The 16,508-nt window shown below is 47.2% G+C and overlaps 1 protein-coding gene across 1 annotated transcript in view; it reads right to left on the reverse strand.

Annotated features, from left to right (window-relative positions):
- ITGB5 (integrin subunit beta 5) overlaps nt 1-16,508 on the reverse strand; it is a 121,383-nt gene that overhangs the window by 70,833 nt on the left and 34,042 nt on the right. The gene's annotated exons all lie outside the window — the stretch shown is intronic.

Consider the following 16,508-nt stretch of genomic DNA (forward strand, 5'->3'; position numbering starts at 1 on the left):
AATACTCACTCAGCACCTACCACACACCCCCGGGACAGACACAGTGGGGGAGCACAGAGAAATAACCTAGTCCCTACTCTCCAAACACAAGCTCTAAACTGCGGGCGAGACAGCACATACCAGGCTGTAGGCGAATGAAATGGACAAATGGGTCGTAGGAAGTAGCGGTTAACAGTGGGCTACCGCAGTCAGAGGAAGGTGTCACGGAGGCGCCCTGACGCGGGCCTTGGAAGATGCAAGCGCCTGGTGGGACGGGCACCGCAGCCTGGGCGGCACCGAGGGGAAGGAAGGCTCTTACGGGCTGAGGAAGGCGGGCCCTGTCGAGTGAGGGCAGCGTGAGCAGAGTGACTCTACGAAACCAGCTTCTTACATCGACTCTGCTGCTGCCACGTGATAAAGGATCACATAAGCCCTTCGTGTCCACCCACTCAGAGACCACCAGGACGTGCTGGCAACCGAGCAAACACTAAATGCAACAGGAATGAAAACGTTCTGTTTCTTCGTTCATTTATAAATACTGGAATGATAAAGCATCAGCTCTCCTAGACGCAAAGAGAAATCACTTAGAAGCAAACCATCTTCGAATGGAAAATGCTACCTGGAAATCTGGAAAGAGGGAAGTATTGCACCTCAATAGGAGGTTAATGCCATGCCTTTCTCCTGAATATTGGGTGTTCTCATCTTCAGTTTGCAGTGGAGATGGCCCCATTCCTGGAGGAAGTTACAGCCCAATCACATCTGCAGGAGTTTCACTTGGCTATATAACCAATGAAATAGGAAGAGGGGCCTTACATTGTTTCCAGAAAGGTTCACTGGGTAAAAGGGGAGAGGGAAGTGCAAATGCAAGGGCCCTGTGGCAGAAGGGAGCACAGAGAGCCCAAGGGCAGAGGGAGGCCAGTTAGACTGCAATGCAGGGAACAAGGGCAAAGATGAGCTATGAGGAGGCTGGGGAGGCAAGCTGGACCAGACTGTGCAGGTCTGTGGCCATGTTAAGGAAGCCTCTCTTTCAGAACTAAGACGGAAAGCAAACACCAACAGAGAGGCATGAAGGGAAGGCTTCGTTACCTACCCAATTCAAGCCGTGTGCGTGGGAAGGGAAACCGGCTTAGCAACTCCTAGCAGCTCCTGCCTCACTGCCATCAAGAAGGGCGGCTGGGGCAGGTCTGAGAGGCTCCCCTCCTCCCCGAGAGAGGCAACCTTGGGCTTTCTAAGAGGCTCTCTCATCCCCGCTAAGGGCCTACGGTACCTGCTCCAACAGTCACTCGCAGCAAGTCACCTCTGCAGGGTCAACCCCACTGCCATGATGGCCACGGTGCCTCCGGACAGGGAGAGCTGCGAGCAGCGGTCCCCACTTGCCGTCCCCACTTGCCGTCCCTTTGTTTCACTCCCTCCTCCTTCCCCAAAAATCTTCACCCGCCCCTTGTGTTTGCACAGGTCAGGCTCTTCTGTAACCCATGCCACCCAAACTTTCTATTCTCATCTCAGTTCCCCATAAAGACAAAGGTCATGGAAATTGCATTCCCAGCTGGAAGCAGGAAGTGAGCTGAGGTCCCATCATAGTCATCTGACAAATAGATGGGCCCAGGAGGAAGGAAATGTACACAAACTCTCACTCCCCTCCCTCGCCCTCTGAGCAACTTCACCCTTCTGTGCTGTGCTGGGCCATGGCTGCGGACTTCAGGTGTTTACTGTCTCGGTTGACGGGGTCGGTTGAGGAAGGGAGAAGAGGAACAAAACTATGACTGCTGCTCAATGAGGAAACCAGAAAAGCTGTGAAAAGCTCAGCTAAATTAGTTCAGCGTTTTTTACCTCTTCCCTTCCTGCAAAGGGGAATAAGTAGATATATTTTTACTGTGGAGAATTACTATTAATAATCAGGAACTAGAACATGTGTTTGCCAGAGAGAAGACTTCATTGCAGAGAATTTATTATAACCAAACCAGAATCACCTCTTAGTGAGAGGAAAACAGCTTTGTCACACAGGCTCTGTTGAATGTCTCCATAGTCTCTGGAAAACAATGTCAGACTGTGTCTAATTTAACCCCTGGAAGAGCTGTCTGAGCGACCTGAAGATCTGGGTGTTTGAGGGTCTCGTGCCAGGAAGCCCTCCCACCCCCAACTGTGTCTGTGCTATAGGACCCCAGTTTAGGGCCTACTAAATCTTTACTGGATTAAGAATTATGAACCAGGAAGATGAATAAAATATATATGCTTAAAGAGCCTGGGGGAGCATGTGTGTACAAAAAGTGAATCCTATTTGCAGATGCTAGATGTAGGCAAATCCAAAAAACAATCTAATGCTTCAGGACAATACTGTGGACCATGGAGCTGACAGGGCAAGACCTCTCCTCTTCCTCTAAACAAAGAGAACTGCTGGGTAAAAATCTAATCTTCAAAAATGTTAATATGTAGCCAAGACTGGAAGCTTAGCGGGGAAATCCCAGGTGCCAGGAACGGAGAGAAAAGCATTGCACAAATGAACGGACTTAAACTAGGTGGGAAGTGAGCAAGGATCTCCTGGCAAAGGGATCCCCCACCCCCCCACCCTAGCGTGTTGGGGCCTGACAGGTCTGGGGCTTGGGGCCAGGTTCTAACAGGGACAGATGATGGACCTCAGGCCAGCGCAGGGCAGAGCACTGGAACAGGGCTCTCTGCATAAAGATGAGTGTTACAAAGAGCTGCCCTGTCACTAAAATCAAACCCAGAAAAATTCCAGCCACTGGCCTGGGAGAGAAGCAAGGAAGATGCACTCTGGGCTCATGGTGAGATGAATCACCCATAAAGATTGTAACTCCAGGCCTAAACAAGTCAGAATTCATTACTTTTACAAGGAAGGAACCCCCTGCTGAGAAATAAACAGAACTAGTCCCACAGTGAAACCCAGAGGATCCTAGCATCAGGGAACAGAAAACCACCCAGCAGGGAAGTCAGTACCCCTGGGGCACGTGATCCCCTAATGGAAAACAACCTCTGATGAAGAGGAACTAATGAAAAAGTTATAGACCCCATGAGAAATAAACTACCATGAAGGAGTATCAGCAAATTCAACCAACTGCAGGATCTGCAGTTCAAGAAACAGGTAACACAATTATCTAAAGGACATTAAAACAAAGATATTTAAAACATTCAAGGAGAAGGAAAAAATACCAAAGACTAGAATGGGATATTATTAGGAAGAAAACAAAATCAGAAGGCTATGAAAAAATAGTATGAAAAACAGAAGTCTAAAAGAAAGAACCAAATAAAAAATAGTCACTCAAATTCAAAAATGCAACTTCAGTGTATGGCTTAAAAACACTGAAGAACAGGGTACTGCCACAAACACCAAAATACAGATCAAAGGAACAGGATAGAAAGCCCAGAAATAAACCCATGCACCTATGGTCAATTAATCTATGACAAAGGAGGCAAGACTATATAATGGAGGAAAGATAGTCTCTTCAATAAATGGTGCTGGGAAAACTGGACAGCTGTATGTAAAAAAATGAAATTAGAACATTCTTGGGACTTCCCTGGTGGCGCAGTAGTTAAGAATCCACCTGCCAATGCAGGGGACACAGTTTCGAGCCCTGGTCCGGGAAGATCCCACATGCCGCACAGCAACAAAGCCTGTGCGCCACAACTACTGAGCCTGCGCTCTAGAGCCCGCGAGCCACAACTACTGAGCCCGCGCACCACAACTACTGAAGCCTGCATGCCTAGAGCCCGTGCTCCGCAACAAGAGAAGCCACCACAATGAGAAGCCTGTGCACTGCAACGAAGAGTAGCCCCTGCTCGCCACAACTAGAGAAAACCCGCACGCAGCAACAAGGACCCTACACAGCCAAATATCAATAAATAAATAGACTTCTTTTTTAAAAACATTCTTTAATACCATACACAAAAATAAACTCAAAATGGATTAAAGACCTAAATGTAAGACCAGATACTATAAAACTCTTAGAGGAAAACATAGGCACAACACTCTGACACAAATTGCAGCAATATCTTTCTCAAGCCATCTCCTAGAGTAAGGGAAATAAAAATAAACAAATGGGACCTAATTAAACTCAAAAGCTTTTGCACAGCAAAGGAAACCATAAACAAGACGAAAAGACAACCTGCAGAATGGGAGAAAATATTTGCAAACGGTGCGACTGACAAAGGATCAGTCTCCAAAATTTACTAACAGCTCATGTGGCTCAATATCAAAAAAAACAACCCAATCAAAAAATGGACAGAAGACCTAAACAGACATTTCTCCAAAGAAGACATACAGATGGCCAAGAGGCACATGAAAAGATGCTCAACATAACTAATTATTCGAGAAATGCAAATCAAAACTACAATGAGCTATCACCTCGCACCCGTCAGAATGGCCATCATCAAAAAGTCTACAAATAATAAATGCCGGAGAGGGTGTGGAGAAAACGGAACCCTCCTACGCTGTTGGTGGGAATGTAAATTGGTAGAGCCATTATGGAGAGCAGTAAGGAGATTCCTTAAAAAACTAAAAACAGAGCTACCATATGATCCAGCAATCCCACTCCTGGGAATATATCTGGAGAAAAACATGATTCGACAGGATGCATGCACCCCAATGTTCATTGCAGCGCTGTTTACAATAGCCAAGACGTGGAAGCAACCTAAAGGTCCATCAACAGATGAAAAGATGTGGGAATTCCCTGGCAATCAGTGGTTAGGACTCTGCACTTCCACTTCAGGGTGCACGGGTTCAATCCCTGGTTGGGGAACTAAGATCCCACAAGCTGCGTGGTGTGGCCAAAAAAAAAAAAAATAAGATGTGGTACATATATATATATACAATGGAATGTTACTCAGCCATTAAAAAGAATGAAATAATGCCACTGCAGCAACATGGATGGACCTGGATATTATCATCCTAAGTGAAATAGGTCAGACAAAGACAAATATCATATGATGTCGCTTATGTGTGGAATCTAGAAAAAAAATGATACAAATGAACTTATTTACAAAACAGAAACAGACTCACAGACTTAAGAGAACTGAGCTTATGGTTACCAGGGGAGAAGGGTGGGGGTGGGGGTGGGGATAGATTGGGAGTTTGGGATTGACATGTACACACTGCTATATTTAAAATAGATAACCAGCAAGGACCTACTGTATAACACAGGGAACTCGGCTAAATATTCTGTAAAAACCTAAATGGGAGAAGAATTTGAAAAAGAGTAAGTACATGTATATGTATAATGGAATCACTTTGCTGTACACCTAAAACTAACACAACATTGTTAATTGACTATACTCCAATATAAAATAAATTTTTTTTTAAAAAATTGAAGAAAAAAATGATAAACTGGAAGAAATTTTCTATTATGAAGCTAAGGGAAAGAAAGAGGTAGAAGTTATGGGAGAAAAATTTAGAAACATGAAGTTTAGAATGAGAGGCTCCAACACTCACCTAGCAGCGTTAGAAAGAAAATGGAGAGAATCGGAGACAGGAGTCAGAGATGATGTCTGAAATTTTTCAAGAATAAAGCTATGTTCTCAGATTAAACAAGCAGAGCAAGTTCTGAACAATGCAAATAAAAGTACTAAATCCAACCCAGCCACATAGGAATGCATATCATTATAGGACATGAAAAGCACAGGGAAATATTAAAAGCCACCAGAGAGAAGGAAAACCATTAGATAGAAGACTTTTCATCAGCCACAGGACATGCCAGAAGACAATGAAATAATACCTTCAAGGGGGTGAAGGAGTACCATGACCTCTTGGAAGAAATACAAAGGGTAAAAATGTAAATGATGAAGGATGAAATGTATTATCTCACTTGCAAAGATTTTTACAGATGTATTTCTATTTTTTGTGTGTGTGGCGAGAACCCTTAAGATGTACTCTCTGAACGACTTTCAAGTATACAATTGTATATTTCAAGTGCAGTACTGTTGCCTATCACCACCATGCTGTACATTAGAGCTCCAGAATGTATTCATCTTATAACTGTACGTTTGTACCCTTTGACCAACATTTCCCCCTTCCCCGGCCAATCACCACTCTACTGTCTGTTTCTCTGAGCTTGGCCTTTTTAGATGCCACATATAAATGAGACATGGCATGTATATCAGCAACAGCCTAATACCTCTAACAAAAGAAAAAGTGTTCAGAACCAGAAATAACAGGCCGGATTAATCCATCAAATCCTGTACCAGTGAATATCATGTGACGCTTCCCAGGAACACTATTTCTATTACTCAGAATACAATTAAACAGTTCTTTAATCTGATGATTAAATTACTTTTTTTTTCTCTCCTTATGGCAGCCCTGGTACTACTTACTTCAGCTCTGGCATTTCTGGTTCATTCTAAGATGGGAGGGGATAAGTCTACGATTTTGATCCTTTGGCCGAAACATCCGGAGCAGGAGGCGGGACAAACCTCAAGAAAGCCCCACGAAGGGCTTCCCTGGTGGTGCAGTGGTTGAGAGTCCACCTGCCGATGCAGGGGATACGGGTTCGTGCCCCAGTCCGGGAAGATCCCACATGCCGCGGAGCGGCTGGGCCCGTGAGCCATGGCCGCTGAGCCTGCGCGTCCGGAGCCTGTACTCCGCAACGGGAGAGGCCACAACAATGAGAGGCCCACGTACCGAAAAAAAAAAAAAAAAAAAAAAAAAACTGGTTCTCTTCTGAGATGTCCTGCGCAGGTAGTTAAATCACTCCTCCTGACTCCCCATCTCCCCAAAACTTCCCGGGGCTACTGCTGCTGCTTCCACACCACCACAGGAGAAAAAACTTAACAGAAGGTACCATTGAGAGAGAACGCTGTGATTTTTCTCTCCACATGAGCTGAAGGAAAAGAACAGACAAGGATCACAGACGGCAACTACGGAGCCAAGCATGGAACTCAAACTGAGACAGGAAGACAACAGGACAGCCATTTTGGAAAAGGACCAAGGGAACGACCTTGAGAAAGCGGGCTTGACAGGCCAGAAAAACAGCACCTAAAAGCTTGGGCTTCTGAGACAACCACCAGAGACTCACAGGAGTAAAAGATTAGCTCTATCTCTGTTCCACTGACATCTGTACATGGTTTCCAAAGGACAAAAGCGGAACTATAAATCCGCCACCTAGCAGAATTGCCGAACTCCCAGTTCCCTGAAAGATATAGATAAAAGCTTGACACGCATTCCTAAGGTGTTTTAGCAGGAAGCAGGCCCCCAGATGAAAACTGCCGACTGCGGGCATATAGACCCCAGACTGCTTGAAGCCTGGAGGTTGATGACGCTCCAAACTTCACCTCCATGCCAACCAATCCAAGAACTGAGCACAAGCTGCTCAGGCACCCTGTGGCCTCCTCCCTCACACTGCCTTTAAAACCCCTTCCCAGAAAGTCCTCGGGGAATTGACACTCTTTTCCACCTTCTCCCTCGTGCACAAGCTATCCTTTCAATAAAAAGCTTCGTTTGCCTAAGAGTCTTGTGGGAGCAATATTCGTTTCTATGGTATTGCTGTCCAAGAATCTGGAGAGGGCCCGATAACAGAACCAAGGAAGCAGCCCAGCTGGGAGACGAGAGGGAGTGGTAGGGACTGTGGCAGCCAAACAACATGTGGGACGAGGCTGGCTTTACTAGACCTCCTAGTTTTTTGAGAAAACCTAAAATCCTGGCTATTCTTTGTTAAATCTTTTATTTTTAACTGTTGGTAACTAATTCACAGTGCCATTAAAACTTAGGAAAGGGCTTCCCTGGTGGCGCAGTGGTTGAGAGTCCGCCTGCCAATGCAGGGGACACAGGTTCGTGCCCCGGTCCGGGAAGATGCCACATGCCGCAGAGCGGCTGGGCCCGTGAGCCATGGCCGCTGAGCCTGCGCACCTGGAGCCTGTGCTCCGCAACGGGAGAGGCCACAGCAGTGAGAGGCCCGTGTACCGCAAAAAAACAAAAAACTTAGGAACGCAAATAAAGCACATGTACAGGCTGAATCAGGAACAGAAACAGCCTGATTACATCCCCCCGCTTGCTCTGTTCTCCAGGAACCGTGGGGAATCTCCGAGGATACCCAGGCAACCACACAGAGTCCACCGCCGGGACGCGGGAGGTACATCTCAGCCTGCTCACTGAGCCATGCGGTGACTCCCCTTTCATGCTGCCCAGCTTAGGGAAGAGAGATCTGTATAACTCAGACCTGATGATTCCTTCCAAACTCCCATTCTTTCACCGGATTTCCTGTCTCCCAAGCAGCCTGTCAGTGTGCCTTGTATTCACTGTCAAAACTTCTACCGTCTGCAGTTGGTTCTGCCTTCTAGGGCTTGGAGAAGTAGCTCTGAATAAGGAGAGTGTAATAACCTTGAATATTCAATGCTGAGGGCCCCAGGCCAGTCCTTCATCCTCTGCCAGCCTCCCATCTAGCATCTGACAGTTCGCCGATGGTCCCCAGAAGAATCAAAGTAGAGACACACCCTGTCTCTCAGGAGACAGGACCCAACCAGAGGGCGGAGGTGAAAAGTAGCAGACAGAATCACTATTCCGGATGAACTGAAAAAATTGGGGGTTAAGATGCTGTTGCTCCTGGGGAGTAGCAGAACTCCAACAAAAAGACATGTGGCACTGGGATGCAGCTGAAAAGGGCCTTGGGGACAGGACCAAAGTGACAATAATGCCAGCAGCTACCTGTGGCCAGGAGGAATCTAAACCCAGGAAGTGAGGACACCTAGTGTCTCTCTGTGGCTAAGGAACTTAGAATCTCGTTTGTATCGAAAATGTTTTCTTATCTTATTGTTTTTTCCACTGTTGTGTCATTGCAATCCCAGGGAAGATCTAAGTTAGCTTCTAGGAGTGTGTACAGAAGGGTCAGGAAGGATTCAGAACATACAATACCAGCATAAATACCACCTCACCCCCACCCCCCAGTCCAACCCAGAGCTGGGAACTTCTGAGGCTGCCAAAGGGGAGACAAGAAGTCAGACAGGCTCAGGGGCTTCCGAGCAGCCCTGTTCCCCTCAGGGGCAGCCAAGGAGACAAAGAATCGAAAATGACATCACAAGATGCCCGAATCCCTGAGTCACCACTTGAAGAAGAGCTGCCACAGAAAGCAGCTCCCATCAGATTTTTACAAGCAAGAAATAAATCTTCATTGTGTTGAGCCACTGAGATCTGGGGTTTGCTTGTTACTGCAGCACAGCCTAACATTACCCTTAGGCAAGCGCCTAGAAGGGTGGGTGGTTTTGGAATGGGTATTATTACTCAAACTCAAGGAAAGCATCTGGGTGGCAGTGTGATTTAGATGGGGAAAAAATAAGCATCATATTGATGGAAACAGACTCTGGAAGTAGTTCATCCTGATTCATATTCCAAGTCTACCCCTTACTGTTTGTGTAATCCTTCTAAGCCTCGGTTTCCTCATCTTTAAAATACAGCTCACCAGGACCTCCCTGGTGGCTCAGTGGTTAACAATCCGCCTGCCAGTGCAGGGGACACAGGTTCGATCCCTGGCCCGGGAAGATCCCACGTGCTGAGGAGCAATTAAGCCCGTGTGCCACAACTACTGAGCCTGTGCTCTACAGCCCGCGAGCCACAACTACTGAGCCTGCGTGCCTAGAGCCTGTGCTCTGCAACAAGAGAAGCCACCGCAATGAGAAGCCCGTGCACCTCAACGCAGACCCGACTCACTACAACCAGAGATCCTGCGTGCAGCAACGAAGATCCAACACAGCCAAAAATAAATTAATTTAAAAATAATAATAATAAAATAAATAAATAAAATACAGCTCACTTCTATAGACCTCAAAAGATTGCTACGAGATTTAAATGGGATGATCCATATAAGGTATGAAGTGCAGTGAATGCCTGACACTTAGTAAGAACGTAAGTCTTAGCTATTCCTCATCTAGCGATGCTTTGGGGCCTCACATGCCAAAGCCTAATCAAAGCTGAACATGGAAATGAGTCAAGAAAAAGTTGAAGGTTATCACTCGTTGTCACACTGCATAATCTTGCCATTTAAAAGAACACTTGAGGGGGCTTCCCTCGTGGCGCAGTGGTTGAGAATCTGCCTGCTAATGCAGGGGACACGGGTTCGAGCCCTGGTCTGGGAGGATCCCACATGCCGTGGAGCAACTAGGCCCGTGAGCCACAACTACTGAGCCTGCGCGTCTGGAGCCTGTGCTACACAACAAGAGAGGCCGCGATAGTGAGAGGCCCGCGCACAGCGATGAAGAGTGGCCCCCACTGGCCACAACTAGAGAAAGCCCTCGCACAGAAATGAAGACCCAACACAGCAAAAATAAATTAATTAATTAATAAACTCCTACCCCCACATCTTCTTTTAAAAAAAAAAAAACATTTGAAAGCCCAGTAAGGAAACAAACCACCTTCACAAAGGTTGTATTGGGGAGTTGGAGGAAGTGACCCTCCACCTCCAATACACAAATGCACTAGGGCAGGGACCTATTCACCATCCCCTTTCCTCTTCCACTGCACACAGCTAACCTAGTTCCCAGCCTCCCCGCTAGAACCCAGCTCTGTAGAGCAGAATGTAGGAGCAAAGGCCACTCTATCCTGGTCCATAGGATCTTCCTATGAGCAATCCTCCAGGCATGATGACCTTACAAGCCACATGTGAACCAATGGAGCCTGGGACCCCGAGTCACTGCTTAGAGGACAGGTGTCCACTGATCAGGAGACCCATTTGCACTAAGGTTAGCAGAAAATAAACTTCCTTCAAGTTTGAGTCATTACATACTTTTGGATTTGCTCACTGCAGTAGTTAGAAACTCTTGTTGTCTAATAATTTCTCGAAAATTTTCTTTTAAAAAAATTTTTAATTTTTAAAATTTATTTATTTTTGGCTGCATTGGGTTTTTGTTGCAGTGCGCGGGCTTTCTCTAGTTGCCGCGAATGTGGGGCAACTCTTCGTTGTGGTGCGCAGGCTTCTCATTGCAGTGGCTTCTCTTGTTGCAGAGCATGGGCTCTAGGCATGCGGGCTTCAGTAGTTGTGGCACACAGGCTCTAGAGTACAGGTTCAGTAGTTGTGGCACAAGGGCTCAGTAGTTGTGGCTTGCAGGCTCTAGAGCGCAGGCTCAGTAGTTGTGGCACACGGGCTTAGTTGCTCCGTGGCATGTGGGATCTTCTCAGACCAGGGCTCAAACCCATGTCCGCTGCATTGGCTGGCGGACTCTTAACCACTGCGCCACCAGGGAAGCCCTGTCGAATATTTTCTAATTCAAGTACTTATGTTGGAAAAAAAAAAAAAAAATCACACCTATAAAGGGCAGGGTTTTCATTTTGTTTTGTCAAGGTAAGTTATAGTTATGTATATAAACAATAGGAACCGACTTTGATTCATTTATTCCAAACATCTCAGTCACTCCAAACAAGGAGATAGTTTAAGTTGTTCTGCCTGCTCCCTCCCTGATCACCGGGGTCTATCGCTTCCTGAGAACACTCTCTAAAATCTATTAATGTAGAAAACAGTGCTGTGTCTGGCAGGCAGGAAAACAAATGAGCTATCATCATTGTATCTTTATGCAACCTTGTAACAATTTATTTCTTCGCAGGCAGAGGGAGGACAGAGCTGGATTATCCTTCATCAAATTTAACACCTTAGCCAGGTTCCCTCCCAGCACCCAGATATGACCTCCCTAGGCCTTTCTTTAGGCTCAGTTCCCGCTGATCCATTCCCCCATCCTTGAATACCCAAGAGAAGGGCAGCTGGTCACTCACCCAATGCACGGGTTGGTCTGGTACCTCGGTGCCGTGTAGGAGAAAGGAGAGATGTTCTTGTCTACAAAGGACCCAAACCCCAAGCGGAAGTTGCTGGTGAGCTTCCTCATCTCCTCGGCAAGCTTGGTGCCCAGGCTCCGTATGTTGTCCAAGTCATCCTTCATGGACAGAGAGAGGTCCATCAGGTAGTACAAGTCCACTGGATAATCCTCCACCTGTCGAACCTGCAGCTGGAAGGTAGTCTTGTCACCTGTGCCAACCGAGAGACCGTGCGTGTTAGAGGTCATTCAATTCGCTGGGGCTGAAGGGATGGGTTTTGCTTTCAAAGCTGGCCCACCTCTGACTTTGCTTTAGTGACTGTGTGCCTCTCAGAAGACATCTCTTCCACTCTGGAAACAGAGTGACCGAAGGGAATATGGGCGCTGAGGATGCAGCTCTAGGTTCTCCTTTCACACACAGGCCTCAGCATTTTTTAAGGAAACTCTTTAAGAACCAATCTCCTTAGTAGTGTTCTGTTTTCTCAGCAAAAAGGATGCTTAGGTAATTGGTGGACGGTGCACCAGACAATTCCACAGACACAAATTGGGCGAAAGTAACCCACCAAGCACATACCAACTTCAGAGAAAGGACTGGCCAAGACGGGAACGTGGCCAGGAGACCGTAAAGGTGATGTGAAACAGGACACAGGAAAGAAATTAACAAAAGAAGGGTATAGACATTGGTAAGAACTGAGGTGGGGAAGAGAGATGTGCAAGGCAAGGGAGACTGGGAAAACAAAGATGGTTACTTAAAATACCCCCAGAGGGCAAAAATGTTTATGCTTATGCCGGGCCACCTATTTCTATCTCCCTAGCCATTTATCAAACAGCATATCTGATATCACAAACACAAATCATTATTATCATAAATTATATGTATAAATATAGGAAGACGTGTTCCAAACTTTAGCACCATCGACGAGAAAAAGAAGAAACAGAAAGGAAACACTACTAGATTTGCCTACAGCTACAAGAAAGAGAAAATAACTTTTGGTTCTATAATAAGCAGTCAACAGCCAAAGGGAAAAGAAATTGATTCAGAGGAAAAGAACAATGGAAAAAAAAGGCAGTTTCTGGCAGGCGTGGCCTCTGCAAGCTAGCCCCACATGGTATGCAGAAAGGCCCAAACCAAGTCAGCGCAGTAACTGGAGGACGCGTGCCAGGACAATGATCCTTCGTCATTCATGATCTCTAAAAACACACTGTTCAGAAACAACTTCAAGTCGTGAATTTTACCAGGTGATCCTATCTGCCCTCAGGCTCGTTAGCCTCACAGGCACCAAGAGATGTCCTTGAACTCTTCGGACAGAACTGTCTACACACACTTGAAACCTGGACGTCCTTTGTGTGTTCAAAGGTGCAACGGCGAAGGTGGCCTCGCTCCCGCACGAGGGTCCACACCTCATCTGCCCGCGGTCACGTCTCAGAGGCGTCCATCTTTCACCTCAAGATGACAACCAGCGAGCCGAAGCCTTCTTGAACTTGCAGGATAGGGAACCCAGGGCTCTGTGCTCCCCGCACCTCCTCCCACCCCAGACGAGGCATACTTAGTTCATTAACAAGATCTCAGTCCAAGTTCCAGCTCTGCCCCTCAACTAGCGGGGCAACCCGAGCCTCCATTTCCTTAACTGTAAACTGGCAATAACAACAGCACGACAGCATGAAGGCTGTGAAGCACTCATGTGGGAAGGAGGGTTCTGTAAGCAGTGAAGGCCTGCCCAGACGAAGTATGATTATTATAATTACCATGGTAGTCTGAGTGTCAGAGCCAAGCCTGCTTCCCCCGACTTGTCCTTACATGTGCTGCTCTAGCCTGATGATGGATGTAGTTTGGGTTGCCTGTTGGTACGAGCCTATTTTTAAAAGCCACTGGAGCCTGACTCAAACAGAGGAATGTTCGAGATTTCTTCCAGAATGAATTCCGGACTGCTACAATAGCCGTCTCTGGTTCCCATGTCCCGGCACAGGGCCCCTCCCATCCCGGGATGCCACATCGTAGTGGGGGAGGGGCGGGAGGGCCTGCGATCCTGTCCCCTCTGTCCAATCCCATGGCCTCTTTACGAGGTCTCCTGTATTTTGTTACTTGTGCCCTTCCCCCAAGTTTCCAGGTATACCTTCTTTAATCCAGAATCCACTTCCACCTTTTGCGGGATTACGAGCAATTACAGATGAACACTTTAGGACCAGGAAACAGGGAACTAGCTTGGATTCAGGGAGGCTGGAAGGCACCCATGGGAGGGACGTGGACATTAGCCTCAGAAAGCAAGAGCTGGGCTGGAATCCGGACCTTGTCACCAAGAGCTCAAGGCCTCAGGCTCCTTTCAACTTGCTGCTCAGTTTCTGGATCAGTAAAATGGGGAGGATGCTAATTATTGTGGGTATTGAGGAGACAGCATATATAAACACCATACAAATGCTTGTACACAAGAGAAACTTCGGCCTCAGTTCCCCTGAAAGTCAATTATTAAAGCAATTTCCTGTGGAGCTAAAAAGAGAGACAGAACATTCTGCCAAAAACTTGAGTGTGAATGGCTAACGGCCTTGGGTATTATATTTAACTCCAAATTTTCCAGACATGAAGGCAAAGAGGGAAACGAGATGTGGTACATAGGTCTCTTTGTATACTAAGGGGTTATCTATTCTGAAGTAAGAAATCTCTTGTCATTAAATTCTAAGAGAAATTGATCACTACAGCACACACACACCTCCCCATAGGGAGGCTGCAAATGGTTAAATATATATATATATATATTTCTCTCCCAGTTTTCCAAGAAGGGAGGGGTATAAGAAAAGGGGTAATATCATTAATGTTTGGAATGAGGGTTTATGGCTACCTTATCTATGCTGGATTTTAAATGCTACAAACTCCTCAGTGGGCCTTGGCAATAACTGAATGTTCTGTCAGTGTAATAGGGAAGAACCTTATTATTCTACTACAAGTTAATCACTAAAGGGATGTTGCCTATAAGATTAAATTATACGTACTGACCCATCTCTGGGAACCCTGCCTCCCAGGTAATGAGCATTAAGCTAAAATACCTTTGTTTAGCTCACAGGAAACATCCTGACCAGGCCTACCTGTGATTAGCTGCAAGAAGGAAGAAATTAACACATCCCCTTCCAAGTCTGGCAGGAACCAGGCCCTTACCCACCTCCCCTGTTAGTATTAAAGAAGCCAGAATTCTAACTCAGGGAAGATGGTTCTTTGAGCTGCTAGTCTACCATCTCCTCGGTCTGCTGGCTTTCCAGATACAGTTGCTATTCCTTGCCCCAGCAACTCGCCTCTCGATTTACTGGCCTGTTATGCCGTGAGCAGTACGAGCTTGGACTCAGTTACATCAGCAGATTTTGGAGGGACTGACATTTCTGGACCAGTTCTCAGCAAGGGTGCTAAGCACGGGAATTAAGCTACAGTGCCGCAACTCCCCCACCGAGGGAGCCCCCGTGGTTAGCTGACTGAAGGTGAAACTGCTGCTGCACGCCAGGGGCGCCCTATGCCGGGAGAGGGTCTGGGGCATGTTCTCCATCTTTGGGTACACTTCCGGAACCACGCACACTCAACAATACCTCCAGCCACCCAGTTCTGCACCACCCGAGACTTTTTTTTTTTATCATAACGACAACATTTCCTTTTTTTCGTTTTTTTTAATTTATTTTTGGCTGTGTTGGGTCTTCATTCCTGCATGCAGGCTTTGTCTAGTTGCGGTGAGCAGGGGCTACTCTTCATTGCAGTGCATGGGCTTCTCATTGCAGTGGCTTCTCTTGTTGCGGAGCACGGGCTCTAGGCGTGTGGGCTTCAGTAGTTGCAGCACACGGGCTCAGTAGTTGTGGCTTGCGGACTCTAGAGCACAGGCTCAGTAGTTGTGGCGCATGGGCTCAGTCGGTCCGCGGCATGTGGGATCTTCCCGGACCAGGGATCAAACCCGTGTCCCCTGCATTGGCAGGCGGCTTCTCAACCACTGTGCCACCAGGGAAGACCCCACCCGAGACTTTAAACCAGTCGCCACCTCTCGTGAGTCCAGGAGAGTGAGAGCCGGGCTCACCTTCACTGTGGACACTTGATCTGTGACAGTCTCTGGTGACACCACCCAGCCCACGTATCCCCCTCCTCCCTCTCCATATAAGACCCCCTTACAGGGACTTCCCTCGTGGCGTGGTGGTTAAGAATCTGCACAGGGGACACGGGTTTTAGCCCTGGTCCAGGAAGATCCCACATGCTGCGGAGCAACTAAGCCCATGAGCCACAACTACTGAGCCTGCACTCTAGAGCCCATGCGCCACGACTACTGGATGCGCCACGACTACTGGAGCCACAACTACTGAGCCCACGAGCCACAACTACTGAGCCCACGAGCCACAACTACTGAAGCCCGTGCGCTTAGAGCCCGTGCTCCACAACAAAGAGAAGCCACCACAATGAGAAGCCCACACACCGCAATGAAGAGTAGCCCCTGCTTGCTGCAACTAGAGAAAGCCCGCGTGCAGCAACGAAGACCCAACACAGCCAAAAATAAATAAACAAATTTATTTAAAAAAAAAAAAAGATCCCCTTACAGGCTCGTCTCCTCCTGTGGCTGCAGCCCTCCTGTCTGGAACCATCCCCCATAACCCCCGCCTCAGGACAAGCAGCAGGATCAGAGAAATAGGATAAAGCAAACCCCAAAGAAAACCTGATCAGGGACTTCCCCGGTGGGCCAGTAGTAAAGAAACCGCCTCACAATGCAGGGGATGGGAGTTCAATCCCTGGTTGAGGGAACTAAGATCCCACATGCTGCGGGGCAACAAGCCCATGC

The sequence above is a fragment of the Globicephala melas genome, chromosome 4 (assembly GCF_963455315.2).
Source record: "Globicephala melas chromosome 4, mGloMel1.2, whole genome shotgun sequence".
In the NCBI taxonomy this organism is placed as follows: Eukaryota; Metazoa; Chordata; class Mammalia; order Artiodactyla; family Delphinidae; genus Globicephala; species Globicephala melas.